General features: G+C 40.2%; 1 long non-coding RNA gene across 6 annotated transcripts in view; it reads right to left on the bottom strand.

Moving 5' to 3' along the window:
* Positions 1 to 25,698, bottom strand: part of LOC307179901 — a 552,143-nt gene that overhangs the window by 516,439 nt on the left and 10,006 nt on the right. For all 6 annotated transcript variants that reach the window (XR_013825591.1, XR_013825592.1, XR_013825593.1 and 3 more), the window contains exon 2: positions 4,271 to 4,323. This is a non-coding gene — a long non-coding RNA (uncharacterized lncRNA). The remainder of the gene's footprint in view (positions 1 to 4,270; positions 4,324 to 25,698) is intronic.

Consider the following 25,698-nt stretch of genomic DNA (forward strand, 5'->3'; position numbering starts at 1 on the left):
AGCAGCTCTATGCCAATAAAATGGACAATCTGGAAGAAATGGACAAATTCTTAGAAATGCACAACCTGCCAAGACTGAATCAGGAAGAAATAGAAAATATGAACAGACCAATCACAAGCACTGAAATTGAAACTGTGATTAAAAATCTTCCAACAAACAAAAGCCCAGGACCAGATGGCTTCACGGGCGAATTCGATCAAACATTTAGAGAAGAGCTAACGCCTATCCTTCTCAAACTCTTCCAAAATATAGCAGAGGGAGGAACACTCCCAAACTCCTTCTATGAGGCCACCATCACCTTGATACCAAAACCAGACAAGGATGTCACAAAGAAAGAAAACGACAGGCCAATATCACTGATGAACATAGATGCAAAAATCCTCAACAAAATACTAGCAAACAGAATCCAAAAGCACATTAAAAGGTTCATACACCATGATCAAGTGGGGTTTATTCCAGGAATGCAAGGATTCTTCAGTATACGCAAATCTATCAATGTGATAAACCATATTAACAAATTGAAGGAGAAAAACCATATGATCATCTCAATAGATGCAGAGAAAGCTTTTGACAAAATTCAACACCCATTTATGATAAAAACCCTGCAGAAAGTAGGCATAGAGGGAACTTTCCTCAACATAATAAAGGCCATATATGACAAGCCCACAGCAAACATCATCCTCAATGGTGAAAAACTGAAAGCATTTCCACGAAGATCAGGAGCAAGACAAGGTTGCCCACTCTCACCACTCTTATTCAACATAGTTTTGGAAGTTTTAGCCACAGCAATCAGAGAAGAAAAGGAAATAAAAGGAATCCAAATCGGAAAAGAAGAAGTAAAGCTGTCACTGTTTGCAGATGACATGATCCTATACATAGAGAATCCTAAAGATGCTACCAGAAAACTACTAGAGCTAATCAATGAATTTGGTAAAGTGGCAGGATACAAAATTAATGCACAGAAATCTCTGGCATTCCTATATACTAATGATGAAAAATCTGAAATTGAAATCAAGAAAACACTCCCATTTACCACTGCAACAAAAAGAATAAAATATCTAGGAATAAACCTACCTAATGAGACAAAAGACCGGTATGCAGAAAACTATAAGACACTGATGAAAGAAATTAAAGATGATACAAATAGATGGAGAGATATACCATGTTCTTGGATTGGAAGAATCAACATTGTGAAAATGACTCTACTACCCAAAGCAATCTATAGGTTCAATGCAATCCCTATCAAACTACCACTGACATTTTTCACAGAACTAGAACAAAAAATTGCGCAAATTGTATGGAAACACAAAAGACCCCGAATAGCCAAAGCAATCTTGAGAACGAAAAAAGGAGCTGGAGGAATCAGGCTCCCTGACTTCAGACTGTACTACAAAGCTACAGTAATCAAGACAGTATGGTACTGGCACAAAAACAGAAAGATAGATCAATGGAACAGGATAGAAAGCCCAGAGATAAACCCACGCACATATGGACACCTTATCTTTGGTAAAGGTGGCAGGAATGTACAGTGGAGAAAGGACAGCCTCTTCAATAAGTGGTGCTGGGAAAACTGGACAGATACCTGTAAAAGTATGAGATTAGATCACTCCCTAACACCATACACAAAAATAAGCTCAAAATGGATTAAAGACCTAAATGTAAGGCCAGAAACTATCAAACTCTTAGAGGAAAACATAGGCAGAACACTCTATGACATAAATCACAGCAAGATCCTTTCTGACCCACCTCCTAGAGTAATGGAAATAAAAACAAAAATAAACAAATGGGACCTAATGAAATTTCAAAGCTTTTGCACAGCAAAGGAAACCATAAACAAGACCAAAAGACAACCCTCAGAATGGGAGAAAATATTTGCAAATAAAGCAACTGGCAAAGGATTAATCTCCAAAATTTACAAGCAGCTCATGCAGCTCAATAACAAAAAAACAAACAACCCAATCCAAAAATGGGCAGAAGACCTAAATAGACATTTCTCCAAAGAAGATATACAGACTGCCAACAAACACATGAAAGAATGCTCAACATCATTAATCATTAGAGAAATGCAAATCAAAACTACAATGAGATATCATCTCACACCAGTCAGAATGGCCATCATCAAAAAATCTAGAAACAATAAATGCTGGAGAGGGTGTGGAGAAAAGGGAACACTCTTGCACTGCTGGTGAGAATGTGAATTGGTTCAGCCACTATGGAGAACAGTATGGAGGTTCCTAAAAAAACTACAAATAGAACTACCATATGACCCAGCAATCCCACTACTGGGCATATACCCTGAGAAAACCAAAATTCAAAAAGAGTCATGTACCAAAATGTTCATTGCAGCTCTATTGACAATAGCCGGGAGATGGAAACAACCTAAGTGCACATCATCGGATGAATGGATAAAGAAGATGTGACACATATATACAATGGAATATTACTCGGCCATAAAAAGAAACGAAATCGAGCTATTTGTAATGAGGTGGATAGACCTAGAGTCTGTCATACAGAGTGAAGTAAGTCAGAAAGAAAAAGACAAATACCGTATGCTAACACATATGTATGGAATTTAAGAAGGAAAAAAATGTGTCACGAAGAACCTAGGGGTAAGACAGGAATAAAGACACAGACCTACTGGAGAACGGACTTGAGGTTATGGGGAGGGGGAAGGGTGAGCTGTGACAGGGCGAGAGAGAGTCATGGACGTATACACACTAACAAACGTAAGGTAGATAGCTAGTGGGAAGCAGCCACATGGCACAGGGATATTGGCTCGGTGCTTTGTGACCGCCTGGAGGGGTGGGATAGGGAGGGTGGGAGGGAGGGAGACGCAAGAGGGAAGAGATATGGGAACATATGTATATGTATAACTGATTCACTTTGTTATAAAGCAGAAACTAACACACCACTGTAAAGCAATTATACCCCAATAAGGATGTTAAAAAAAAAGTGAAAAAAAATAAAAAAAGTAACTAGGGGGCTTCCCTGGTTGCGCAGTGGTCGAGAGTCCGCCTGCCGATGCAGGGGACCCGGGTTCGTGCCCCCGGTCCGGGAAGATCCCACGTGCCGCGGAGCGGCTGGGCCCGTGCTCCGCAACGGGAGAGGCCACAACAGTGAGAGGCCCGCGTACCGCAAAAAAAAAAAAAAAAAAAAAGCATTGCAACTTTTGTAAAAGAGTAACTACAACTTTGTATCAGAATATTCCCTAACCACAAAACACATTGTTACAATGTAGGTCTGCATATCACCCAAGACAAAAGTAACAAAAAGGTATCTACTTGCAAGGTCAAACTTAGGCCATAGGCTGTTACAACTCATCAATGGGCTGTTCCAGAGATTCATTTAAAGTTTCTTTCTAACATTAAAGAGCGATTCCAGTGAAACTGTATCATATATGGTCATTAGGTTTACCCTTCATTCACAAAGCCTATTTAACCCTGAATACATGCGAAGCACTTCTTCAAAGTCACCAGCGCTTACGTCTTTATGTCCAGGTTAAAAAAGAAAACGCATTCTCAGTGGGAGGGCCATTTCACCAATAACACCCAAATGAGCAGTAAAGATCATGCTAGGTGCCAGTAACTTAACTCTCTACCACTGCACAAGAGGTGTGATCAGGGCAGTTTGGGCTGCACCAGGATTTATTATACCGCATAACAGGCAGCCTGGAGTTAGGCAGCGCGGTTGGTTAATTTCAGTGAGCCAGGGACGCAACAAGGTATCAAAGACCCAGGCAAGCGTTCCCGCCCTAGCATTTTACACTTATCCTCAGAGCACCGAGGATGGCTGGCTGCAGCACTTAACCGACATTCCCACGCAGACAGTAAAGACCAGTAAGAAAGAGGAGCGCTTTTATCACATCCACCCCTCTCTGGGCGGAGAGAGGGGGATCTTTCCTTCCAGATGTGCTCGCCCCCGCTCTTTCCCCTCACCATGAAAACTCCTCTCAGTGGCCGGGACTATATCACATGTCCATGCCCGAAACCAATCACAGCAAGAGGAATGGTTCTCAGGCCTAGCTGCACATTGGAATCACCTGGGAGCTGTGGAAACAATGTTAACGCTAGGCAAGAGTAGGTTTTAAAAGTTCCCCAGCTATTCCATATGTATACTCAGAAGCCAGGCCTACGATCTCTGGTGGGAGGTCTACTCTGAGGACTTGGGAAGGCAAACACCTGTACAAAACTGGGGTTCTGCTAGCAGCCAGGGACCTGGAACAGCCAAAGGCCACGTGTGAACAATTAATAAATTTGCCGCATGGACATACCTTGCTATAGCCAAGAGAAGGGATCTCTGCAGGTCAGTCGCCCACTAGACGACCTATTACGAGAAATAAAAAAAGATTTCTGTTATAAGAGATTTGATAGCTATCTTAATCCGCTAATCCCCTGCAAAAAAAAAAAAAGTGGAGGAGGAAAATACCTTATAAACTTCAGCTCGAGTGTTGAATTAATTAAACAAGGAGGTCCTTAGATGGAGGTGGCTCTAATGCCTTGGAGGCCTATATAAGCAAACCAAAATCAAAATCTAATCCTGTAAATGCCTCAAGGTTACCAGATTGAAACCTAAGGACGACCAATCCCAAACAGTCAACTAAGCTTGAAGCTACATCCCATCGATAATTTCCTTACCTTGGTTATGCCTTTTCTCTGTAAAAGTTCCCCCCCTACCCAGTTCCGGTCAGCAGGCCACTCCTAACCACTTCCGGTTTGGTGCTGCCCGATTCTGATTTTTCTTCAGACTCTTAAGAATTTTTAATATGCCTCAGTTTATCTTTTAATAGTTCTGATGTCAGAACAGGGAACCAAAGGAGCCCCCAGGAGCACTGAGCAAACAAGCAGAGGTACCTGTGAAGCCCCTTGACCGGCTGCCTGCTCGCTGCCTCTGGAGGTGGGCGAGTTCGTCTCGGAGGCTGGATCCCAGCTCCGGCGTTTACGTTATGAGCTTTCAGACTTCGAGCCTTTCTTTCTCCGGAGTGGGGCGAGAAACTGGCCAGAATCAGACTTGTTCCGACTCAGCAACCGAACCGATTCCAGGGACGAACTGTGTCCAACTTACAAAGGGGACGAGGACCAGGACGACTTAGAAAATGGACCAGGTCCGATGACAAACTCGGTCCGTCCGACTTTGAAACTGGAGCCGGTGCAGAACAAAGTGGTTCCGCCTTAGAAACCGAAATGGGTCTGGGGACGGACTGGGTCCAACTTAGAAACCAGACCCGGTCCAGGACAGATTGGGTTTGACCTAGAAACCGGACTGGGTCCAGTATGAGGCCTCAGGTGAATAAAATTTTGTTTTAAGGTTAACCTTACCAAAGATAATCCTGTGTTACAGTGGCCACAGTGGAGAACTTTTAACCACCTGAGATAACCTTATCCCCTTACGAGGTGCCCTAGAGGAAAGGGGTCTCAGCCAGGCACTCACTCTGAAGGGTAGAGGGAAAGTTATTCTTCCTCCTCTACAGTTTCTAGTGACCAGGATGAGACCTACTGGGACACCCCACTCACTCCGAATCCTGCAGACGGCATCCTGGGAAAACTGGCAGAAGCCTGGCAAAGGGTAAGAATTCTTACCAAGGTCAGCTCTCCAAAATCTGTGGAGCCTGGTCGAGAGAGGAAGGGAAAATTTCACGTTGTCCCTTCCTTTCCCAATTTACATTGGCTGGAAAACACATTGGTTATGGAGCCTTTCCCTCCCAGGGAGAGCTGTGAGATATCAATGTTTTACCTGGTCTTCTCTAGGATGCCCAGAGGCATCTCATGAAATACAGACTCCAGGGAAGTCATTCTTATCGGGGAAAAAAGAAGTGGCAGCAGCAGCTATTTGGACATTGAGTGAATGAAAAATCTTAACACTTTTTCCCACTAGTATTAGTAAAATCTTTAACCATCTGAGCAGGTAAACTTAACTTATTCTATCTGCCAGAAACACAATTGGAACCCAACCATTCTTTTATGAACTAGTGAATTTTGCATTATTGTATGTATCTCATGCCTAAAAACTTTAAACAAAAGCTATAAGACCTCTGCATCTGTCTGTATGTTTATGTATGTAGGTGATAAATATGTGATATTCTTCTACCTTTGGATGGTATAGGCAAAATTCATTTGTAAAGAGCTCTATTTAATAGGCTGAAAAAACAAACATTTATATAAATCAAGTGTATGCTAAGAAATGTACAGACCAACCCAAGTGTTTTTCAAGTTCACGTGATCTAGCATAATCTTTGGTGAATGAAAGCTAGTTTAAGTCTGTTGGTTTAATTGAAACAGGCATGTCTTTAGAGTGATCAGTATTAAGTAGAATATTTTTATTCTATCAAGGTTAACTGAAGTCAAATACGCTTTTGCAATCTCTGTTACATAATTTGTCAGCAAGAATGGTAACTTAAGATGATGGCTGGCTGTTCAATGTCTCATGAAATTTTCAGGAGTAATTAAACAATTGTTAAGAACAAGTAAATTAAGGAGATGTAAGATAAAAATTTATAAGTGTACTTTTCAGCAATAATCATGCCTTATGGTATATTTGCTTAAGAATAGTTTCCAAACTCTTTTTGGTAACTTAAAACCTTAAAGTTGGATGAGATAAGTTAAATGAAGGCTAGTCATTGAACATCTAGATCATTTCCAAGTAAGATAAAATACTGCAACATTAATTACTGAACATAGATTTATCCACTTTTGGCTTTCTTTGGCAGAGGAACTGAAGATATTTGGTTCTATCAGTAAGCATATTTTGTGCCACATTGAAAAATTACTAAGAGGAAGAATATACTTCTAGAAACTGTGAAAAGTATTTATAAATTTGCCAATCCACAGAATGCTAGTGTAACAAACAGTCCACACTGATCACTTCTTAGTTTTCACTAGGAATAAAGGATTCTAAAAGGTCAAGAATTCTAATAAATATATGTAATTAAAGCCAGTTAGAAATAAGAAAGGTGAGAGGAAAGAACTGTGTATCTGTAAACTGAACTGGATCCTGAGTTCTTCTAGTTTCCTCACATGTCTGGCTGCAACTCTCCAAACTAATGTTTCCAATTTTCTCCCACTCTTCTGATTTCGAATCACGAAGAATATGACTGCCCTTGAACCTCCTTGGAAGGGACGATACCAGGTCCTTCTAACTACCCAGATCACAGACAAATTTCAGGGAATTGAACCTGGGTACACATCCCCCACTTAAAAAGGGCTTCTCCAGAATCTTGGAACTGCACGCCAGCTGGAGATGTAAAATTAAAAGTAACTAGGGGGGCCGGCCGAGCTGAACACGCACAGACCCGGCGCGGCGGCCCCAGGGCAGCCGGCGGCGCCGGGGACATGCGCTGATTCGATCCCTCTGGAGAAGAGTTAAAAAGTGAAAAGAGGGGATCCAGGGACAACTTCCCCGGGAGAACGCACGGCGGGCCTCAGGTTGGTGCAACGTCACGCCGGCCTCTGCCGCCGCAGGCCCACCCCGCACGCCGTGCCCCTCCCTCTCCCCCGGCCTCAGTGCGCCAGAACCCCCGAATCAGCGGCTCCTTTAACCCCGTCCTGTCTGAGCAAAAAACAGACGCCCTCCAGCGACCTACACGCAGAGGCGGGGCCAAATCCAAAGCTGAGCCCCTGGGAGCTGTGAGAACAAAGAAGAGAAAGGGAAATCTCTCCCAGCAGCCTCAGGAGCAGCGGATTAAAGCTCCACAATCAACTTGATGCACCTGCATCTGTGGAATACATGAATAGACAACCAATCATCCCAAATTGAGGAGGTGGGCTTCGAGGGCAAGATCTATGATTTTCTTCCCCTTTTCCTCTTTTTGTGAGTGTGTATGTGTATGCTTCTGTGTGGGATCTTGTCTGTATAGTTTTGCTTCCACCATTTGTCCTAGGGTTCTATCCGTCCATGGCTTTTTTTTTAAATTTTTTTCTTAATAAATTTAATAACTTTATTATACTTTACCTTCTTTCTTTCTTTCTTTCTTTCTATCTTTCTTTCTTTCTTTCTTTCTTTCCTTCCTTCCTTCCTTCCCTCCCTCCTTCCTTCCCTCCCTCCTTTGAACAACGAATCATCCCAAATTGAGGAGGTGGTCTCTGAGAGCAAGATTTATGATTTTATCCCCTTTACCTCTTTTTGTGAGGGTGTATGTGTATGCTTCTGTGTAAGATTTTGTCTGTATAGCTTTGCTTCCAACATTTGTCCTAAAGTTCTATCCGTCCCTTTTTTTTCTAAATAAGTATTTTTTAATTCAATAACTTTATTATACTTTATATAATTTTACTGTATCTTCTTTCTGTCTTTTTTCCTTCTTTCCCTCCTTCCTTCCTCCCTCCCTCCCTCCTTCCCTACTTTCTTTCCTTCTTTGCTTCTTTCTTTCTTTCTTCCCTCCTTCCTTCCTTCCTTCCTTCCCTCCCTGCCTCCCTCCCTCCCTCACTCCTTTCTTTCTTTCTTTCTTTCTTTCTTTCTTTCTTTCTTTCTTTCTTTCTTCATACTTCTACTAATTCTCTCTACTTTTTCTCCCTTTTATTCTGAGCCGTGTGGATGAAAGGCTCTTGGTGCTCCAGCCAGGAGTCAGGGCTCTGCCTCTGAGGTAGGAGAGCCAACTTCAGGACACTGGTCAACAAGAGACCTCCCAGATCCACATAATATCAAACGGCGAAAATCTCCCAGAGACCTCCATCTTAACACCAGCACCCAGCTTCACTCAACGACCAGCAAGCTACAGTGCTGGACAACCTATGCCAAACAACTAGCAAAACAGGAACACAACCCCACCCGTTAGCAGAGAGGCTGCCTAAAATCATAATAAGGCCACAGACACCCCAAAACACACCACCAGACGTGAACCTGCCCACTAGAGAGACAATATCCAGCCTCATCCACCACAACACAGGCACTAGTCCCCTCCACCAGGAAGCCTACACAACCCACTGAACCAACCTTAGCCACTGGAGACAGACATCAAAAACAGCGGGAACTACGAACCTGCAGTCTGCAAAAAGGAGACCCCAAACACAGTAAGATAAGCAAAATGAGAAGACAGAAAAACATACAGCAGATAAAGGAGCAAGATAAAAATGCACCAGACCTAACAAATGAAGAGGAAATAGCCAGTCTACCTGAAAAAGAATTCAGAATAATGATAGTAAGGATGATCCGAAATCTTGGAAATAGAATGGACAAAATGCAAGAAACAGTTAACAAGGACCTAGAAGAAATAAAGATGAAACAAGCAACGATGAACAACACAATAAATGAAATTAAAAGTACTCTAGATAGGATCAATAGCAGAATAACTGAGGCAGAAGAACGGATAAGTGACCTGGAAGATAAAATAGTGGAAATAACTACTGCAGAGCAGAATAAAGAAAAAAGAATGAAAAGAACTGAGGACAGTCTCAGACTTCTGGGACAACATTAAACACACCAACATTCGAATTATAGGGGTTCCAGAAGAAGAAGAGAAAAAGAAAGGGACTGAGAAAATATTTGAAGAGATTAGAGTTGAAAACTTCCCTAATATGGGAATGGAAATAGTTAATCAAGTCCAGGAAGCACAGAGAGTCCCATACAGGATAAATCCAAGGAGAAATACGCCAAGACACATATTAATCAAACTGTCAAAAATTAAATACAAAGAAAGCATATTAAAAGCAGCAAGGGAAAAACAACAAATAACACACAAGGGACTCCCCATAAGGTTAACAGCTGATCTCTCAGCAGAAACCCTACAAGCCAGAAGGGAGTGGCAGGACATACTGAAAGTGATGAAGGAGAAAAACCTGCAGCCAAGACTACTCTACCCAGCAAGGATCTCATTCAGATTTGATGGAGAAATTAAAACCTTTACAGACAAGCAAAAGCTGAGAGAGTTCAGCACCACCAAACCAGCTTTACAACAAATGCTAAAGGATCTTCTCTAGGCAAGAAACACAAGAGAAGGAAAAGACCTATAATAACGAACCCAAAACAATTTAGAAAATGGGAATAGGAACATACATATCGATAATTACCTTAAATGTAAATGGACTAAATGCTCCCACCAAAAGACACAGATTAGCTGAATGGATACAAAAACAAGACCCTTATATATGCTGTCTACAAGAGACCCACTTCAGACCTAGAGACACATACAGACTGAAAGTAAGGGGATGGAAAAAGATATTCCATGCAAATGGAAACCAAAAGAAAGCTGGAGTAGCAATTCTCATATCAGACAAAATAGACTTTAAAATAAGGACTATTAAAAGAGACAAAGAAGGACACTACATAATGATCAAGGGATCGATCCAAGAAGAAGCTATAACAATTGTAAATATTTATGCACCCAACATAGGAGCACCTCAATACATAAGGCAAATACTAACAGCCATAAAAGGGGAAATGGACAGTAACACATTCATAGTAGGGGACTTAAACACCCCACTTTCACCCATGGACGGATCATCCAAAATGAAAATAAATAAGGAAACACAAGCTTTAAATGATACATTAAACAAGATGGACTTAATTGATATTTATAGGACACTCCATCCAAAAACAACAGAATACACATTTTTCTCAAGTGCTCATGGAACATTCTCCAGGATAGATCATATCTTGGGTCACAAATCAAGCCTTGGTAAATTTAAGAAAATTGAAATTGTATCAAGTATCTTTTCTGACAACAACGCCATGAGACTAGATATCAATTACGGGAAAAGATCTGTAAAAAATACAAACACATGGAGACTAAACAATACACTACTTAATAATGAAGTGATCACTGAAGAAATCAAAGAGGAAATCAAAAACTACCTAGAAACAAATGACAATGGAGACACGATGACCCAAAACCTGTGGGATGGAGCAAAAGCAGTTCTAAGGGGGAAGTTTACAGCAATACAAGCCCACCTTAAGAAGCAGGAAACATCTCGAATAAACAACCTAACCTTGCACCTCAAGCAATTAGAGAAAGAAGAACAAAAAAACCCCAAAGCTAGCAGAAGGAAAGAAATCATAAAAATCAGATCAGAAATAAATGAAAAAGAAATGAAGGAAACAATAGCAAAGATCAATAAAACTAAAGGCTGGTTCTTTGAGAAGATAAACAAAATAGATAAACCACTAGCCAGACTCATCAAGAAAAAAAGGGAGAAGACTCAAATCAATAGAATTAGAAATGAAAAAGGAGAGGTAACAACTGACACTGCACAAATAAAAGAGATCATGAGAGATGACTACAAGCAACTCTATGCCAATAAAATGGACAATCTGGAAGAAATGGACAAATTCTTAGAAATGCACAACCTGCCAAGACTGAATCAGGAAGAAATAGAAAATATGAACAGACCAATCACAAGCACTGAAATTGAAACTGTGATTAAAAATCTTCCAACAAACAAAAGCCCAGGACCAGATGGCTTCACAGGCGAATTCGATCAAACATTTAGAGGAGAGCTAACGCCTATCCTTCTCAAACTCTTCCAAAATATAGCAGAGGGAGGAACACTCCCAAACTCCTTCTATGAGGCCACCATCACCTTGATACCAAAACCAGACAAGGATGTCACAAAGAAAGAAAACGACAGGCCAATATCACTGATGAACATAGATGCAAAAATCCTCAACAAAATACTAGCAAACAGAATCCAAAAGCACATTAAAAGGATCACACACCATGATCAAGTGGGGTTTATTCCAGGAATGCAAGGATTCTTCAATATACGCAAATCTATCAATGTGATACACCATATTAACAAATTGAAGGAGAAAAACCATATGATCATCTCAATAGATGCAGAGAAAGCTTTTGACAAAATTCAACACCCATTTATGATAAAAACCCTGCAGAAAGTAGGCATAGAGGGAACTTTCCTCAACATAATAAAGGCCATATATGACAAGCCCACAGCAAACATCATCCTCAATGGTGAAAAACTGAAAGCATTTCCACGAAGATCAGGAACAAGACAAGGTTGCCCACTCTCACCACTCTTATTCAACATAGTTTTGGAAGTTTTAGCCACAGCAATCAGAGAAGAAAAGGAAATAAAAGGAATCCAAATCGGAAAAGAAGAAGTAAAGCTGTCACTGTTTGCAGATGACATGATCCTATACCTAGAGAATCCTAAAGATGCTACCAGAAAACTACTAGAGCTAATCAATGAATTTGGTAAAGTGGCAGGATACAAAATTAATGCACAGAAATCTCTGGCATTCCTATATACTAATGATGAAAAATCTGAAATTGAAATCAAGAAAACACTCCCATTTACCACTGCAACAAAAAGAATAAAATATCTAGGAATAAACCTACCTAAGGAGACAAAAGACCTGTATGCAGAAAACTATAAGACACTGATGAAAGAAATTAAAGATGATACAAATAGATGGAGCGATATACCATGTTCTTGGATTGGAAGAATCAACATTGTGAAAATGACTCTACTACCCAAAGCAATCTATAGGTTCAATGCACTCCCTACCAAACTACCACTGGCATTTTTCACAGAACTAGAACAAAAAATTGCGCAATTTGTGTGGAAACAGAAAAGACCCCGAACAGCCAAAGCAATCTTGAGAACGAAAAAAGGAACTGGAGGAATCAGGCTCCCTGACTTCAGACTGTACTACAAAGCTACAGTAATCAAGACAGTATGGTACTGGCACAAAAACAGAAAGATAGATCAATGGAACAGGATAGAAAGCCCAGAGATAAACCCACGCACATATGGACACCTTATCTTTGATAAAGGTGTCAGGAATGTACAGTGGAGAAAGGACAGCCTCTTCAATAAGTGGTGCTGGGAAAACTGGACAGATACCTGTAAAAGTATGAGATTAGATCACTCCCTAACACCATACACAAAAATAAGCTCAAAATGGATTAAAGACCTAAATGTAAGGCCAGAAACTATCAAACTCTTAGAGGAAAACATAGGCAGAACACTCTATGACATAAATCACAGCAAGGTCCTTTTTGACCCACCTCCTAGAGATTTGGAAATAAAAACAAAAGTAAACAAATGGGACCTAATGAAACTTAAAAGCTTTTGCACAGCAAAGGAAACCATAAAGAAGACAAAAAGACAACCCTCAGAATGGGAGAAAATATTTGCAAATGAAGCAACTGACAAAGGATTAATCTCCAAAATTTACAAGCAGCTCATGCAGCTTAATAACAAAAAAACAAACAACCCAATCCAAAAATGGGCAGAAGACCTAAATAGACATTTCTCCAAAGAAGATATACAGAGTGCCAACAAACACATGAAAGAAAGCTCAACATCACTAATCATTAGAGAAATGCAAATCAAAACTACAATGAGATATCATCTCACACCAGTCAGAATGGCCATCATCAAAAAATCTAGAAACAACAAATGCTGGAGAGGGTGTGGAGAAAAGGGAACCCTCTTACACTGCTGGTGGGAATGTAAATTGATACAGCCACTGTGGAGAACAGTATGGAGCTTCCTTAAAAAGCTACAAATAGAACTACCATATGACCCAGCAATCCCACTACTGGGCATATACCCTGAGAAAACCATAATTCAAAAAGAGTCATGTACCAAAATGTTCATTGCAGCTCTATTTACAATAGCCCAGAGATGGAAACAACCTAAGTGTCCATCATCGGATGAATGGATAAAGAAGATGTGGCACATATATACAATGGAATATTACTCAGCCATAAAAAGAGATGAAATTGAGCTATTTGTAATGAGGTGGATAGACCTAGAGTCTGTCATACAGAGTGAAGTAAGTCAGAAAGAGAGAGACAAATACCGTATGCTAACACATATATATGGAATTTAAGAAAAAAAAAATGTCATGAAAAACCTAGGGGTGAAACAGGAATAAAGACACAGACTTACTAGAGAATGGACTTGAGGCTATGGGGAGGGGGAAGGGTAAACGGTGACAAAGCGATAAAGAGGCATGGACATATATACACTACTAAACGTAAGGTAGATAGCTAGTGGGAAGCAGCCGCATAGCACAGGGAGATCAGCTCGGTGCGTTGTGACCGCCTGGAGGGGTGGGATAGGGAGGGTGGGAGGGAGGGAGACGCAAGCGGGAAGAGATATGGGAACATATGTGTATATATAACTGATTCATTTTGTTGTGAAGCTGAAACTAACATACCATTGTAAAGCAATTATACTCCAATAAAGATGTTTAAAAAAAAAAAAAAAGAATGCAGGGGACGCGGGTTCGAGCCCTGGTCCCGGAAGATCCCATATGCTGCGGAGCAACTGAGCCCGTGCGCCACAACTACTCTAGAGCCCGCGAACCACAACGACTGAGCCCACGCACCGCAACTACTGAGCCTGCGCGCCTAGAGCCCGTACTCTGCAACAAGAGAAGCCACTGCGATGAGAAGTCCACGCACCGCAACAAACAGTATCCCCCGGCTCGCCGCAACTAGAGAAAGCCCGTGTGCAGGAACGAAGACTCAACGCAGACAAAAATAAATAAATACATAAGTAAATTTATATAAAAGAAAAAAAAAAGATCACTCCCTAACACCATACACTAAAATAAGCTCAAAATGGATTAAAGACCTAAATGTAAGGCCAGAAACTATCAAACTCTTAGAGGAAAACATAGGCAGAACACTCTATGACATAAATCACAGCAAGATCCTTTCTGACCCACCTCCTAGAGTAATGGAAATAAAAACAAAAATAAACAAATGGGACCTAATGAAACTTCAAAGCTTTTACACAGCAAAGGAAACCATAAACAAGACCAAAAGACAACCCTCAGAATGGGAAAAATATTTGCAAATGAAGCAACCGACAAAGGATTAATCTCCAAAATTTACAAGCAGCTCATGCAGCTCAATAACAAAAAAACAAACAACCCAATCCAAAAATGGGCAGAAGACCTAAGTAGACATTTCTCCAAAGAAGATATACAGACTGCCAACAAACACATGAAAGAATGCTCAACATCATTAATCATTAGAGAAATGCAAATCAAAACTACAATGAGATATCATCTCACACCAGTCAGAATGGCCATCATCAAAAAATCTAGAAACAATAAATGCTGGAGAGGGTGTGGAGAAAAGGGAACCCTCTTGCACTGCTGGTGGGAATGTGAATTGGTTCAGCCACTATGGAGAACAGTATGGAGGTTCCTTAAAAAACAACAAATAGAACTACCATATGACCCAGCAATCCCACTACTAGGCATATACCCTGAGAAAACCAAAATTCAAAAAGAGTCATGTACCAAAATGTTCATTGCAGCTCTATTGACAATAGCCCGGAGATGGAAACAACCTAAGTGCCCATCATCGGATGAATGGATAAAGAAGATGTGGCACATATATACAATGGAATATTACTCAGCCATAAAAAGAAACGAAATTGAGCTATTTGTAATGAGGTGGATAGACCTAGAGTCTGTCATACAGAGTGAAGTTAGTCAGAAAGAAAAAGACAAATACCGTATGCTAACACATATATATGGAATTTAAGAAAAAAAATGTCGTGAAGAACCTAGGGGTAAGGCAGGAATAAAGACGCAGACCTCCTAGAGAACGGACTTGAGGTTATGCGGAGGGGGAAGGGTGAGCTGTGACAGGGCGAGAGAGAGTCATGGACATATACACACTAACAAACGTAGTAAGGTAGATAGCTAGTGGGAAGCAGCCGCATGGCACAGGGATATTGGCTCGGTGCTTTGTGACAGCCTGGAGGGGTGGGATAGGGAGGGTGGGAGGGAGGGAGACGCAAGACGGAAGAGATATGGGAACATATGTATATGTATGACTGATTCACTTTGTTATAAAGCAGAAACTAACACACCATTGTAAAGCAATTATACCCCAATAAAGATGTAAAAAAAAAAAGAAATATTTAAAAAAAAAAAGATATCAGTAATACCAGAAGAGCTTGCTAAAGATTTTACAAGAGAGAACAATAAGCCTCAGTGCCTTCCAATCTCTAATACTTGCTCCAAACAATAATATGTTTAAAAAACCATATCAACTATAAGCCATAAAGAAAAAAATATAGCTTACTAGGAAACAATTAAGGATGTCTATATGCCAGAAAGATGATGAACACATTTCTCAAAAGACAAATGGGAATCTGGGTACCATTTTAGACAGATCCATTTGACAAACAAAAGGTAATTTTACATAATACAGTATGACCTTCACACAATTAAAGAGTAATTACTTTATACAGATAGAGAAATTAAGGACAAAGAGGCCCAAGGAAAGGGACATGAATAAGGACATCAGAGGAAAGAAACACCAATGGCTTACTGGCATGTATAAATATGTATTAGTCTTAATGAAATGCTTATTTAAACAAGATGAGGATTATTCAACACAATAATCATAGATGATGATGTGAAAGTTGACATTTAGTGCTTCCCAGTAGCAGTATTCTCACGGGTGCCTATTTGTTTATTCATGTGATCATTCACTCACTCATCCAAGCATTTACTGAGCCGTTGTTACATGTCCACTGCCTGAATAGAGAGCAAAGCCTCCCGCTTTCTGTTCACTAAAATCTCACATTATAATAATAAAAGTAAAGGTGTGAAAGATCAGAATCAACTGTGATTAAAAATTTCCGAGCTGGGGGAAATCTCAAATGTTTCAGTTCTACTCCCCACAAGCACAAATGTAGGGGGATTTCCCCTCCACTCACTAGGGGTCCAGAGACCTATACATTTTTCTAATTCTTGCAGATGTTCCGGGACTTCGCAGTGAAGCTTCAGCCTAGGGCCATCAGATGGACACCTGGAAAAGTTTTTAGGCTCAGGCAACTGTCCAACTAGATTAGTCAGTGGAGGAGGTACTGACTGCTGACCAAGGATGGTCCTCATCAGAATTATGGTGGGTGAAGGGGAAGAGATGGAAATCATTATGCCAGGCAACAAGAAACCAAAGGAGAAGGAGAGAAAAAGCAAAGATAGAGGATCTGAATAATAGAATTAATAAGCACAAACTGGTATAGAGAAAACTTACCCTCCACAAGTAGGGGATAAACATTATTTTCAAGCACTCAAGGAATAGTCTCAAAAGTTTACCATGTACAAGTTTACAAAGAAAGTCTCAGAAAACTTTCATGAGTTAATATCCTACAGAATGTGTTGTTTGACTATAATAAAATTAGGTCTTTTAAAGGATAGCTTAAACACCTAACATGCTTAGAAACTAAAATCATACTACCTAATAATCCTTGGATGAAAGGAGAAATAATAAAAATGAGATACTCCTAACATGAATTAGCAGGAGAAGATTTGTGACTTGTAGCTAACACAGAACTCTGTGAGAAAATTGCTGCTCTGAATACGTTTATCAGAATTCAAAAAACTATACTGAAGACAAATAAGCTTTGTGTTCAATTTAACAAGCTAGAATGAAGGGCAACAGACTAAATGTGAACGAAACCATAAAGGAGGAAATAGATATAAACAAACAAATGAGGAAATACAGACCAAAAATAAAGAATAATTATAAAATCAAGAAATGATTACTTTAAAAGATTTACAAGATAAACCATGGGAGACATCAGGAAAAAAAAAGAGCCAAGACTAAAGCAAAATATGAATGAGAAAAGTAAACATACTATAGCAATTTAAAAAGTAACGAAATAATATTATGAATTAGTGTGTGCCAATAAGCTTGAAGCCCAAGAAGAACGAGCATACTGCTGGGGGAAATAATATAAATGGCTAAACTCTGCAGAGAAAAACCTGAAAAGGCCAATTGTTTGGGAGACTCTTACTTGTTCTACTATAACTTTTTATTTTATTTTACTTTATTTTTGGCAGCGCTGTGTGGCATGTAGGATCTTAGTTCCCCAACCAGGGACTGAACCCGTGCCCCCTGCAGTGGAAGCATGGAGTCCTAACCACTGGACCACCAGGGAATTCTCTCTGGTCTAACTTTTAAACACATTTAGCCTCACTCACTTCTCGCCAGGAAGAGACAGGGATTTCTTTGGTAAAATTGTAAGCAGCAGTGGGGCATAGTTCACCCAGCCTCTTCGGATCCACTCACTTTTCACAGGATCAGCATACCAGCTGAATGATGAATTCTGATCTGCCACGTAGTAAGGAGTGGAGCAAATTCAGGGGTGAATTATTAGCAAGTCTGCTTGGCTAGAGATCTAAAGTCACAACTTGCAGTCAGCTTTATCTATGTCTCTCTGATGCATACGTATCTACCAATAGGTTCCAAACTCGGAAAGGGAAGAAATGGGTATTATTAATTAGCCCATCTCACAAATCCAAATGCCTGTAACTATTACAGAAATAAAACAGTCATCAGACTCACCCTTGTCCACTGCTCCACATACAGGAAAGCCCCAGATCTATATAGCTTTAGAGATATATTGTACAAAATGTTCAAGGAACAGATAATTCCACCTCTCACACAAGCTGTTTCAGAAGATAAAAAATGAGAGAAACCTTACCAACCCGTCTTATAAGGCTCGTGTAAACCATGGTTTCATAGCTGAGATAGAACGGATCATACAATGAAATTTAAAGGCTATCTCCCTTATGAACATAGATACAAAACTGTAAAATAATATATGATAATAGGATAATGCATCATAATCAAGTAAGATTTGTCTTAGGAAGAGAAGACTGATTTAAGATAGGAAAATACGTCTGTGTGATCCCCCACCCTAAGAAGATAAGGAAAACATTTAATTTAAATAATCATCTCAATGGGGAGATCAAAAGCATTTGGTAAAGACACGTGATTTTTTACAAAGTGCTTTCCAAAACCTAAGAATAGCAGGAAACTTCTTTAACATGATGTAGTCTCTGTAGCAAATAAAACAAAATAAAACCCAGAAAACCTTCTCCTAATTACTATAACACATTAGGCACATAAATTTCAGGATATCCATGTCTGATACTGTCTCTACATTCAACCTAGTACTAGAGGCCATGATCAATGAAATAATACCCCTTCAAAATAAAAGGTACATGATAAAGATATCACCACATACCACATGGTGCAGGAACTCTATGTGGAGGATAACACAAGTATTGAACATTATCCAAAGCATATCAAAGTTCACTAACAAAGAATTAGTATCCATAAAATACAAAGGAATGGTAAAACCAACATGAAAAAGAGAAGAAATCCAATAGAATGAGAAACATTATTAACCAAGAAACAATTTAAAGAATAGAAAATCTAAATAGCTGAATCACTAGTAATCACAGAAGTGAAAGGAGATTACACTATTTACCAATCAGAGTTTTTTAAAATTAAAAGTCGGGTTATACTAAGTGTCTTTGTTATCACTTGCTGTGTAAAAACTTACCCCAAAACTTAGTGGCTTGAAACAACAGAATCTATTATCTCAGAGTTTCTATGGATCAAGAATATGGGTGCAGCTTCGCTCGTCCTCTGGCTCTGCATATCTTCTAAGGCTACCTCATCTCAAGTCTCAGTTGGGAAGGATCTGCTACCCTAATTGGGTGTTGGTAGCACGCAGCTCCTTGTGGGTCGTTGCACTAAAAAGCTCAGGTCCTCAGGAGCTGTTCCTTGATATGCGAGTCTCTTCACTGAGCACCACACTATATGCTTTCATCAGAATGAGAAAACAAGGGGGCAAGAGAGACCGTCAGCAACAAAGTTCTAGCAAGAGGAAACTTAATCATGTTGATCACATCCTATGACTTTTGCTGGCTTCTATTGATTCAACTCATTAGAAGCAGGACACTAGGTACAGCCCACACTCAAGGAGAGTGGATTACACAAGCATGTGAACATCAGGAGGCTGGGATTATTGGGAGTCATATCAGAAGCTGCTTCCACACTGTGTATTGATGAGTATGCAGGGAAACAAGTAATAATAGAATTCTATTGGGAAAACAGACTGGTACTGTCACTCTGGAGAGCAACCTGGCAGTATTTAGAAAAAACTATTGCTTATAGACAATGTTTGTGTCCCTCCAAAATCCATATGCTGAAACCCTAGCCCTCTAGATGTGATGGTATTTGGACGTGGGGCTTTTGGGAGAAAATTAAAGTTGGATTAGGTCATGAGGATGGGGGCCTTATGATGGGATTAATGCCCTTAGAAAAAGAGGAAGACACAGGAGATAGCTGTCTCTCTCTTTGTGTGTACACACTGAGCTAGGCCATGTGAGGACATGAGCAGGAAGAGGGCCCTCACCAGAACCCAACCATGCTGGCATCCTAATCTTGGCCTTTCAGCCACCAGAACTGTGAGAAGTAAATGTTTGCTGCTTAAGCCACCAGTCTATGGTATTCTGTTCTAGCAGCTCAAACGGACTAAGGATATCTATGACCTAGAAATTCTATTCCTGAGCGTATATTACAGAAAAATATATGCAGAAGTCCATAGGGAGACATGAATGAGAATGCTCCTCATAGCAATGTTTCTGGCAGTGGAGTGGAGAGCCAACATAGATGTCCCTCAAAAGAGGAAGGAATGGACAAGTTATACTTGGGATATTCGTTCTAATGGAATATGATGCAGCATTAGAAACAATTAGCTAGAGATACATATAGCTACATAAGTTGAACTTAAAAGCATAAGGTAAGAAACAGAACGAGGTCTACGGCACAATGCACCATATTCACACACACACACATTTCATAAGGCTATATGTTTCGCAAGAGTACAAACATATACGAGGGCATGATTCAAACACATCCGAGTAGGTGCCTAATTGTGGGAAGGAAATGAGTGTTGGACTCTAGGATGAAAGAAAAATAGAAAAACTGTAGGAGAAAGAACATTGTCAAACTCAATGATGACAATATGGCCAGAGTCCAAGAATAGAATAAAAGAAAAAATAAAAGCAACCTTCATGAGTGGGCAGTTAATTCTAATCCCTGTCTTTAAGTTGCAGAGCGGGCAGAAGATAATTTAATCAAAATCAGCAGGCTTTAATGCCAGATGCTCTAGGTAGGGAGATGTTTATTCATGGGAGCTGTCTTTTTGTTAGTTTGTAAGATGATTCATATCTCCACCAATATTTAAATTCAGCCATACAGCTTTTGGAGGGATTTTAAGTAAGATATCCAAAACACTAGCTGATAACTAAGGGTGGGAGATCTCAGAATAAACCACTGAGTAGGGGTGGCCTTGGAGAATAGCTTGGAGGAAAGGTTTGTTCTCTACCATGTGCACCACCACAACTGAACATAGGGATATGAGGAGGGTGGCAGTTCGGCTTGGGAAGACTCTTCTCTCTAACTGAGCCATCCTGGCCTCATCATCATCCCCCCCCACCCCGCCTCATCATCATCCCCCCCCACCCCGCCCCAGGTGTCAGGAATGGTTCTTTGAAATGTCTGAGCTACATCAACAGACGTGTCACAAGGGCTGCTTTGTGATGGCTAAGTCCCTCCTTAGCCACCATTGGCTAAGGGTACGGACCCTTCATCGTCCTGGGGAGCTGTATATATAGCGTGGTCAGTAGGCCCGGAGTAGACCACTGGTAGGCTTCAATACAGCTGAGGTGTGCCAAAGACTCCTAGAGCCTGATACAGACATGGATCGAAAACCCTCGAGAGCCAAACGGAGGAGGGTGGATGAGGCTCCCTATAACCTCAGACCTAGACGTGGTGGCCACGTAAGATGACCCTACCCAAGCTGTTTTCTTCATGGATTCCCTCTCCCCCAAGAATCCTACCCTCTCCCTGCCTGGCACAAACCCCCTCCTCAGCCCTGACCCCTTCTCATGAAGTCTCCCTTTCCATCAATAGCCCATCTTCTTCTCCCTAATCCAATGTCCTTTTCACCTCACTCTGTTGTCCTTCCAGGTGCTGAAGACAGCCAAGACCGTGACGAAACCCCTTCAAAGGAGTCTGAATAAAAAAGCCTCTAAGAAAGCTGTCCACCCCACAAAACAGCAGAAGAAAGCTACAAGACAAGCACTCTCCAGCTGTTCTCACAGGCTGGATGAGACACTAAATCAACATCAGAATAATGCAGAGCAGAACCAAGAGGCCGAGCAGAACCAAGAGGCCGCGCAGAACCAACTGCCATACGGCAACACCCCTCCAAGCGAAGAGCTGGTGAGCCAGTAAAGCTCAGGGGGAGGCCAGAGACCTCAGAAATATCTGCCAAGTCTGAGGTCTGAGAAATGGCCAACTGTGTAGACACGGAATTTTACAACATCAGGGTACACGGATGCTAATTAAATAAAAATCAACTTGTGAAAATTTCTGTGTGTTTCTGCGAGTTCTCTCATGGTGGGAGCAGGGAAGGAAGGGAAGAGGCAGGTGTGTGAGGAGGGAGGGACACTGAGTCCTGCAAGGTTGCGGGGGACACTGGCAGAATCACAGTTAACCAGACAGTGGGGATAAGGAATGGGTCAGGACTGAGTGCTGAAGATAAATTTCCTACTTAACACTTGAACCCACAGGCAAGGTGGAAAGGGGCTTGGCGTTTCTGTCTTTGGGGTAGGGGGCTGGACGAGGGGCACGGCAAAGTGTACATTGCCAGAACCTATGTGGTTTGAGGTGTGTAGGTGGCAGTATCATCCCAAGAAATAGACAAGTCACTTCCAGGCCACCTACGTCATACAAGTGTTTGCTACGTCTCACCCTACGATGCCAGCGACTAAAGGTCCTCCAGAGGGCCAAAAATCTCACCCTACTAAAAGTTATTGAAAGCACCCTGAGGACTCAAATAATGGTGGATGGAAGCCACAAACTCAACCCTGATCAGCCCACTTTCTAAAGAAACTTAAGGTGGAGCAGTGGCTTCCCAAGGGCAGGGAAGTAAGAGCTGTCTGCTCTCAGTACAGGCAACTGTCTACAAAGAATTCTAAAACAACATCATCTCCCCTCCAAACATCTTTTATCTCTATTCCTTCCAAAGTTCTTGTTGTTTTTTCTCTGAAGAGACGATCCTTTTAAGTGGTTTTATTGAAGTATAATTGACATATAATAAATTGCACATGCTTAAAGTGACCGCTGAATGAGTTTGGTCATATGTGTATACTTGTTAAACCATTACCACAATTATAAGTGTGAAAATACCCATCACCCCCATAAGTCTCCCCTTACCCCCTGACAATTGCTTCCTCTTGTCCCTCTCTGCACCCCCATCCTCAGATAACCACTGATTTGCTTGCTGTCTCCATAGATTACATGTTCTAGCATTTTATATAAATGGAATCAGTATGTACTCATTTTTATCCAGCTTCTGTTACTCAGCATAGAGAGTCAATGTTCTTGTGTACATCAATATTACATTTCTTTTTAATATTACGATTGTTATTTTGTTGAGAGTTTAGTAGCATTTAAATGATGCCACAAACTTGCTTTAATTTTATTTAAAAATTAAGATCATCGTCAAGCCATGTGCAGTCATAAGAGATAGAAAGATACCTTATACCCTTAAATGTTGCATATAATGCAACATTTAATAATCTCCCACTACATAATTTTCTCTTTACATCCCATTTTAACCCCCAGTATCTACCTCATGGGTTTCACTGAAGTATATCTGTCATATACAAAGAAAGAGAGAGAGAAAGAGGGAGGAAAGGAGAAAGAGGGAGAGGGAGAGGAAGGAGGGGGTTGGCGGGGGAGGGAGAGAAATTCCACTATAATGCCCTGTATGGGGTGTTTATTTTATTTTCCTATAAACATTAGAACACACTATGCACATCATTATGCAGCTCATTTACTCTTCAGATCACTCCATGGACATCCATGCCAAGATGCATATATATCACAGGATAGATACATAGATTTATGGATATAGACAGCAGATTTTAAAATTTAGCCTCTGTAAACCACAATGTCTTGTGGGAAGAGCTAGTTTTTGTAAAATGGAATCGATTTTTCAATGGGAGATTCAAATTTCTCTAACAGCATTTTATGTGTTCATTTATTTTCCTACTGTACACGTCATTAAAACTCTAGCTATAAATATATATTAAAAAAACTCTAGGTAATGCCATATTTTAAAAATGCACGTAGGACAGAGCCTTCATATACGCTGGTTTCTGCTATTGCCAATCTTCTCAGCAGGCTCCTTTTTTATGGTAAATCTAGAAGATTTTTGTTAAGACTTCATGTGGCAACTAACTAAAAGTTGCGCAGGTTTGCAAATACCAGTTGTGTTGACTGGAGATTTGACTTATAAAAAGTGAAAATAAAATGAAATATCCAATACGTGGGGGGAAAAAGATAAAAGCTGTGACCACTGGTGAGAATAGGAGAGTAATAATATAATAATAGCCCAATAAGATAATGAGGAATTATGATATATACATTATAAGCAGGGGTCCTAGAATCTGGGAGACTGGATCTAAGTCTCAGCTCTGTCAGTTACACATTAGTGTGAATTTGGGCAGGTTACTGGACTTCTCTGAGATTCACTGTTCTGATCTATAAAATACTGGGTCAGTAAACATTTTCTGTAAGGGGTCAGGTAGTAAATACTTTAGGCTTTGTAGGCTATATAGGTTTCTGTTGTGTTAGCACAAAAGCAACCACAGACACTATGTAAGTAAAAGTGTACAGCTATGTTCCAACAAAGTTTTACTTGTAAAAATAAGCAGCTGTGGTCTATATTTACCCCCACATGGACACTGGTTTTCTGGCCCCTAAATCACAGTGACTATATATATATATATTTGTTTTTTTCAATAACTGCCATCGAGAAAGAACTCAAGCAAGAATGTAAAATATCCCAACATATTAAATACCCATAAAAGAGATTTTAAAGTGAAGGATTACTATAAGCCACGCTAAGATAATAGGTTTGAAAAATGCAGTCCGATCGATTTCCTTAAGATTATAAAATACCAATTTTCACATATTAAATTTCAAAAAAAGGAAAGAAAAGCAGAATAACCGACCCAACTATAAAATTATTAAATGTATTCTATAAATCTCATTTGGTCCTTATTAAAAATATAATAAAGGAGATCTCATTCTAAAGGTTGTTTATAATGGAAAGGCAAAGCTCTGACAATCTGGCCCATCAATACAACCCCCAAATGATTTAATTGTGATGAAAATAAGATAAAATGTGGAAGTACAATATTACAGAAAACATTTGATTTTTTAAAAATATATTTTAAAAATTATTTGTCAGCCCTGGATTTATATTTAGAAAGATAGATTTCTCATATCCTGAAATTGCTTTATCAGGGGGAGAGCATATATATATTTTTTTTACCAGTAATAAGAAATATTAATCAGGTCATTACTGACAGTCCAGTCCTATATTGACTATTTCTTGGTACTCCATGCAATTTAAGAAGAAAAAAAATGTGTCATGAAGAACCTAGGGGTAAGACAGGAATAAAGACACAGACCTTCTGGAGAACGGTTAAAAAAAAAAAAGATGTGGCACATATATACAATGGAATATTACTCAGCCATAAAAAGAAACGAAATTGAGCTATTTGTAATGAGGTGGATAGACCTAGAGTCTGTCATACAGAGTGTAAATAAGTCAGAAAGAAAAAGACAAATACCGTATGCTAACACATATATATGGAATTTAAGAAAAAAAAATGTCATGAAGAACCTAGGGGTAAGGCAGGAATAAAGACGCAGACCTCCTAGAGAACGGACTTGAGGTTATGGGGAGGGGGAAGGGTGAGCTGTGACAGGGCGAGAGAGTGTCATGGACATATACACACTAACAAACGTAAGGTAGATAGCTAGTGGGAAGCAGCCGCATGGCACAGGGATATTGGCTCGGTGCTTTGTGACAGCCTGGAGGGGTGGGATAG

The sequence above is a fragment of the Stenella coeruleoalba genome, assembly GCF_951394435.1.
Source record: "Stenella coeruleoalba genome assembly, chromosome: X".
NCBI lineage: Eukaryota > Metazoa > Chordata > Mammalia > Artiodactyla > Delphinidae > Stenella > Stenella coeruleoalba.